Source organism: Zingiber officinale, chromosome 1B, assembly GCF_018446385.1.
Source record: "Zingiber officinale cultivar Zhangliang chromosome 1B, Zo_v1.1, whole genome shotgun sequence".
NCBI classification, from domain to species: domain Eukaryota; kingdom Viridiplantae; phylum Streptophyta; class Magnoliopsida; order Zingiberales; family Zingiberaceae; genus Zingiber; species Zingiber officinale.
The window spans coordinates 100,497,679-100,505,182 of NC_055986.1; the positions used below are offsets into that span (position 1 = coordinate 100,497,679).

The window sequence follows — 7,504 nt, forward strand, 5'->3', positions numbered from 1 at the left end:
ATGGGTTCGGGTGAGCCCTATTCCGGAAGGCCGAGATCACCCAAGCAAACGGAGCCGGAGCGAACAGACCCAGACCGAGATGAGCTGGATCGAGACGAGCTGAACCGGAGTCGAAAAGTCAATTTAAGTTGACCTTAGGGCTCCGGGCGCCCGGAACCATTCCGAGCGCCCGGAACCGACGGGGGCGCCCGGAACCCTTCCGGGCGCCCGGAATCGACTTTTCAACAGGAACGAGTTTTGACTCGATCCGACCGTTGGGGGATAAAATTTATCCCCCCCAGGGCGCCCGGAACCCTTCCAAGCGCCCGGACCAAGATTATAAATATAGCCTTGGTCCAGAAGCAATTATCAATCAAGAACAACTACTTGTAATCCAGTGCTTTCATTTGTGTTATTTCTTTCTATGCTTTCAACGCTGTAAGAGGCTACTCCGCCCAGAGGAGAATCAATTAGTGCGTCTTCTTTGCCTTGGATTAGCAATCCTCTGATTGCAAACCAAGTAATTCCTCTGTGTCTATTTTCTGTTTTAATTAGTCTCTGCCTTTTTAATTACAAGTTCTTTTAAGTTAGTTGAATATCCGAGAAGGGTTTTTGGTTTTATTTTGTATGGCAATTCACCCCTCCCCTCTTGCCTGCCTCCAAAGGGACCAACATAACTATCATCCATTAATACACTAATGGAGTTAAGTGCCGAGTGCTCTTGACTACCCTCTCCATCTTGGCACAAAGATGATTCAACCGACTTCTTGCCGACTCCATCTGCTGCTTTAAAGATTTTTCACAAGGTATTCCTCCACCACTTTGCCAGTAGCTGCCGATACCACAAGAAAGTTCTAAGTTTATTTTCCCTTAAGCAAGGGCTCAAGGAGGCGCTAAGGGCGTACATCAAACTGTTCAACTAATTGGCCATGGATGTTCCTTCCGCTACTCCAGAGATTCTAGTGAGTACCTTCTCCCAAAGGCTTATAAATAAGGACTTCTTCTGGTCCCTAATCAAGAAGCTCCCTAAGGACTTTGACCATCTGCTTAGAAGGGCAACCAAGTACATCAATGTAGAGGAGGCTCAGTCCATTCAGAAGAAGGAGGTAGCAGTGCTTACTCCTATCCATGCCTTAGAACGCCAAGCTCCTCCCCCGCCTCTTCCACATAAGGGACCCTGAGCAGGACCATAGCTGCATCATCATGAGTAGAGGCCCAACGTTGTACAACATGTGGAAGCCGATCAAGTACTGTTCGCCGAGTCTCATCAGTCTAGCCTTTTTGCACCTATCATCCGACAAGAACTCATTGCACTCAAAAGTGTTATAGGTACAATCAAGGGAGGCGCAGAGTAGCCAACCCAAGGTTTAGGCAACGATCACCATCTCTAAACAACAGGTGTTATCAACAGCCGAATAGACCACCCAGAAGAGACATCCGAGATGTCAAGCAACCCCAGCATGTAGCCAAATATCGAGAGAATAGGGCTTCAGCACCAGCCCGAGTCGAGCATGAGTGTCCCCCGACTTATCAAGAAGAAAATTGCGACAATACCACTCGGAGAGACATTGGCATGATAGCGGGCGAGCCGACTGATGGAGACTCCGACCGAGCCCAAAAGTTACATGTTCACCAACTGGAGATCCACGCAGTCGGGTGTAGTCAACAGGAAGCACAAGGGCCAAAAATTAGCTTTGGTCCCAAGGACATAGAAGGCATGGAAGTGCCACACCATGATGCCTTGATCATCAAGGCTGTCATAACTAACTAAAATATATATTGTACTTTTGTTGATAGAGGGAGTTCAGTTAATATTATCTTTAATAAAACATTCGATCAATTGTAGATCGAAAGGAGTGACCTTTAGCCAATGATGACTTCTTTATACGGATTCACTAGCAATGAAGTGCATCCGATCAGACAAATCCGATTGGCTATCTCTCTAGGGGAGGAACCCCTGATGAGGACTCATTGGTCGACCTTCATTGTGGTAGATGTGCCCTCGACCTACAACATAATTTTAGGTCGATCGGCATTGAATGAGTTCTGAGTGGTTGTCTCCACCTTTTTCCAGAAGATCAAGTTCCTGATCGACAACTTAGTGGGAGAGGTGAAGGGGGACTAGCTGGTAGCATGTAAGTGCATGCTATGTAGATGTGATCAAGACAGAGGCTCACGCAACCTGGAAGATCCAACAAGTGGAAGTTAATGCCATTCATGAAGCGCCCCTAATACTGATTTATAAAGAGAAAGAGGAGGTGCATATTCAACTGAGCCTATCAGAAACCACCATTTAGATAGCAGCCGACCTGATCCCATAAATCAAAGAAGAGCTAGTCACGGGTTTAACGCGCAACAATAATGTGTTCGCCTGTACACCCTAGGAAATCACAAGTGTATCACCAACAGTTATAGAACATGTGCTTCACATCCGCCCTGACTCTCGGCCAGTCAAATAGAGGAAGCGAGATTTTGGAGCTGAGTATAATAAAATTATCCAAGCGGAGGTGGACAAATTTCTCGAAGTAGGACATATTCAGGAGGTGCAGTTCCCGACCTACTTGGCTAACATAGTCCTGGTATCCAAACCTAGGAACAAATGGTGTGTTTACGTGGACTTCAGGAATCTAAACAAGGCATGCCCAAAGCATTATCATCCCTTGCTAAGTATCGATTGATGTCCATAACTTATATACACTTTTATACATACTTTAATGCACAACTACTTATATTTCATGAGTATAATCTATATTTAGTGTACCCTATTTCATTATTATGTCATATTTCCACTCCTTTTATTCGGAGATCTTCTCTTTATTTGTTTTAATTGATAGGATGTATTTTCAAAGGAAAAATGAAGTAAAACCCCTCAAAACATGAAGTCGGAGGAAGGAGCATGCTTATATAAAACATACATGAAGGAAAGGACTTTCAAAAGACCTTGAAATTAGAAATTTAATCAAGGAATACACTCTAGCCATGTTCTTTGATATGTGCATGATCATATGGAAGAAATTTAATAGAAAATGAAGCTTAAATAGAGTCTAGATCCTCCAAAAGATCCGGGTCGTGCCTATGAGGCATGACCTTGTGAAGATCCGTGTCACTGCCGTGTCACGATCGTGTGAAATTTTTTGCACTACAGACTAAAAGTAAAACAACCATAAATTTTTTGCTCGTTTGGAGTTACAGGCTATTCTTTATACTAAAATGTTGATAACTTCGAGATTTACAACTTTGCTGAATACTTCAACCAAAGAAAATGATGTCTCGATGGTTTAAAAGGCATTTCCATGAGACATAGCCATGCAGGGCCATGCCACGACTATATGAATCCACACGACCGTGTGGATTTTCCAGAGCAAGAGTTGACCTTAGACGTGTGGACCACACTACCGTGTGGATTTTATAGAGTAGGAGCCAACCTTGGATGTGTGGATTCCACACGACTGTGGCAGGGGCCATGTTAGGCCTGTGCCCAACTCCCGCCCTATTTAATGGGTTCCCCCCACCTTTTCACTCATCTTTGGCTTGGGGCTCGCCCCCATTCCTTGGGGAAGGGTTCTCCCCCTTGAGGGAACCCAAGATCTTCCATCTTCATCAATCCGTCTACCTCTGAAGCAAGGATTGCAACCAAAAGACCGATACTACATGGATAAGTCTTCTCTTCTCTTCTCTTTATGTTTTGAGTTGTAGATTACTTTATTTATTTTCTCTTGGTTGTATTTCCTTCGCAATGGAGCAAATCCTCCTATTCTTAGGATTAAGGGAGTAATTGTGATGTGAATTGATGTAAGAACTCATGGATTTATCAATTCCTATCTATATGACATTGCTATGTCTTATATCTATTTGATCTTATGTGTATGCATTGTGCTTGAGCTTAATCACCATGTTTGATTGAATGTTTAATTATCTTAATTTTCTAATCTCATATAGGTAATTCCCTAGATCGTATGATCGAGGGGCCCTAGTGATAAGGGTATCCTATTTCTGTACATTAGGACATTACCTTGAAAGGAGAGACAATTTTCCAGAAGGAAGTAGGAAATTGGACATCATTGTTGTTTCTACTTCTATGTCATTGAGTGTGAGTGTGCTCTTATGACTTATGACCGAGGGGCCCTAGTGATAAGAATATCTCATTACTAGACTTCATAGGTATCACTTCTATTTAGTAGCATAGGATATAGATTAAGATAACATACCGGCTTGACCTCCACAGGAAAGAGCTAATAATGAATCTAACTTTCTATAAATGCATATGAATGGAGGATAGATGATAGGTGATCTATGTCACCTTGATTGACATCACAATGAAATCGAATTCTCAAGCCAAGTTCCTCGACACTCTTTCTCTTTCTCTCTCTTTCTCAATCTATATCTCTTTTCTTACTGTGTGACTCTCAATACTCGATCGTTTAGCTAATTCATCGTGAGTAATTACTAGTGCTTATAATCAGTCCCTGTGGGATTGATATTTTATTACTTGACGACATCCATATACTTGAGGACTCACATCAAGTTTTTGGTATCATTGTCGGGGACTGTTCGCATTAACATTAATTGATTAGCATATATTAATAGATTTTTCATTTATTTGTTTGTCTTTATTTCTGCACCTTTCTTTCTCGCAATTTAAATTCTGTATTTATTTTTTTGTTATTAGTTTAAAATTCAGTTTCTTCTTTTCTTAATTTCTATATTTTCTTTCTTGTTCTTAATTCTACATTTTTATTTTTTCTCATAATTTTTTTTAGATATCCATGAGCACTAACATGTCAAGCAGGTCCTTAAGAGAATTTTCTGCACCATTTTCTGCAAGATTTATGTCTCCTATTGTGCAACCTCATATCAAAGCAAAAAATTTTCAACTGGACCCAGAGTTAATTACCATGATACAAGGTCACAAATTTAGAGGAGAAGCATCAGAAAACCCATACTTGCACCTTGAAGAATTTCTTGATTATTGCAACATGGTAAATTATGAAGGGGTGTCAGCGAATGTAGTTCGGTTGATGCCATTCCCTTTCAGTATCAAAGACAGGGCAAAGACTTGGTTTTATTCTGCCCGTCCTCAAAGCATTACAAGTTAGGAACAATTGGAGCAGCGATTTCTGAATTACTTTTTCCCTCCAAGTAGAACAGTTTACATGAGGAATTACATCACAAACTTTGCTCAGACGGATGGAGAATCACTATTTGTAGCATGGGATAGATTCAAGATTTTGTGAAGGCAGTGTCCCTACCATGGTTTGGAGAAATGACTGACTCTGCACATATTCTACAGGGAAATTTCTTTCTCAGATAAGTGTTTATTGGATTAATCAGCTAGAGGTTCTTTTATGAATAAAAGTTTAGACAAAGCATATACATTAGTTGATCAAGTGATATTAAACCTCCAAGAGTGGTCAAACAAAAATTGGATGAAATCTCGCCCGATAATTCCAGAAGTGCAAGCCAAGAATGCAAGCATTTCTGTTAAACAAGATCTTTTGCAACTGTCTAAGAATGTTGAACATCATGAAGATATCATCATAAAGCCACAGAATGAGAGGTTCAAACCATTGCAGGCTAAGTTAGAGAGATTGACTTCAAAATGGTTTAAGCAAGACCTTCCTCCAACACAACCAAAGTCTAGTGAACATTGTAATAATTTCAAGTTGAGAAGTGGTTGGAGTAGCAATGAATTTTAGAATAAAGATGGGTATGGATATAAGAAGGAATATAAGAGAACCACAAAGACTCACATCCATCACTCCACCAATCCCATTTCCTCAACGGTTGATTACACTGGACAAACAATTTGAACTCCCGCCACATGCTCAAAGTAAATTTGGGGAAGAGACTGACCGATTTTCTCTAGAACCTCCACTAAGGATTCCATTTCCATAAAGGCTAGTGGGGGTCAATAACGGTTAAAATTTTAGCAAATTCTGTGGTAATAATATAGTCGAGTGCAGATTTCTTGATATCTATAAAGATGAAGACTCTTCAGATGAGGATTGTAATGATAATGCAGTGGATAACAAGTTTTTAGATCTAGCTCCTAGGGTTACAGGGCATTATAATGAAATAGAATTTTCAGATGATGCATGTGATGAGATAGATCAATTTAAGACTACAAGTGAAGTTGTTGATTCTCCTGTAGATGATATTTATGTTGGTATATTTTTCACTATATTTGATGTTGTTAATGATATAAAAGGAAGTGTAGGGAGTTGTGTTGTGAAAGTAGTTGTTGGACCCTGTGGTTATTTTGGTGTGATCAACGAAGTTAAAGTTAGGTCCTGTTTTGTTTTGATCCCTGGGTCTAAGTGTGCAGGAGCTTAGGAGCATAGGAAGTTGAGCAGAAGACGCAACTAGCGAGAAGGATGGCACGGGAAGGGAGCCGACAGGCTCGGTGCATCCGAGGGACAAAGTGCTGCGGAAGAGTACACTGGTGGACGAGAAGAACGTATGCGATGTTAAAGGGATAAGAAGCTGGAGCGGAAGCCTGCTCGAGGAGAAGGCTGGAAATTGGGTTCGGGTGAGCCCTATTTCAGTTGGCTACAATCACCCAAGTAATCGAAGTAGCAGCAGAGCAGAGAGAGGCTGCAAAGATTGCTAGAGGTGCCCTCAACAAGGGTTGAAGGTGCCTCTAAGGCGCGCCCGCGCCTCCGCCACCTTCAGGCTGAAGGCACCCTCCATAAGCATGGAGGGCGCCCTACATAAGCATGAAAGGCGCCCTCCATGAGTATGGAAGGCGCCTTCGGCCAGTCAAAGTAGTCGTTCGCAGTGGATAAAACTTTATCCACTGTGCCTCGCTAGAGGTGCCCTCCAAGCCCTTTGGAGGCGCCCTCTGTTGGAACCCCAAGGTTATTTTGGTGTGATCAATAAGTTAAGTTAGGTCTTGTGTGTTTTTAACCTTGTGTCTAAGTGTGCAGGAGTTTAGGAGCACAAGTAGTCGAGCGGAAGACGCAGCTAGCAAGAAGGACGACACGCGGTGCGTCCGAAGGATGAGGCGCTACGGAAGAGTACACCGGCAGATGAGAAAGAAGCGTGCGGTGGTTCCGAGGGACGAGAAGCCGGAGCGGAAGACTGCTCGAGGAGCAAGAGACACAGCTAGCGAGAAGGTCGGCATGGGGTGCGACCGAGGGACGAAGACTGCGGATGAGTACGCTGGCGGACGAGAAGAAAGCACGCGGCGATTCTGAGGGATGAGAAGCCGAAGCGGAAGCCTGCTCGAGAAGACCAGAAGTTGGATTCGGGTGAACCCTATTCCGGATGGCAGAGATCACCCAAGCGAGCGGAAGACTCGGTCTAAGGTGAATGGAGCCGGAGCAGAAGACCCGGGCTGAAAAAAGTCAACAGGCTTGACTTTCCCAACCGGGGCGCCCGGAACCCTCCGGGGTGCCCGGAAGGGCCCGGAACCCTTCCGGGCGCCCAGAGTTGACTTTTTGACAAGATAGAGTTTTGACTTGATCTGAACATTGGGGGATAAAGTTTATCCCCCCCAGGGCGCCCGGAACCCTTCGAGGCACCC

The 7,504-nt window shown here is 43.2% G+C and overlaps 1 non-coding gene across 1 annotated transcript; it reads right to left on the bottom strand.

The window, feature by feature from the left end:
* Positions 1–5,130: 5,130 nt before the first annotated feature.
* Positions 5,131–5,236, bottom strand: LOC121994703. Its single transcript, XR_006115794.1, has one exon. It is a non-coding gene; the product is annotated as a small nucleolar RNA R71 (small nucleolar RNA).
* Between the last annotated feature and the right edge of the window lie 2,268 nt (positions 5,237–7,504).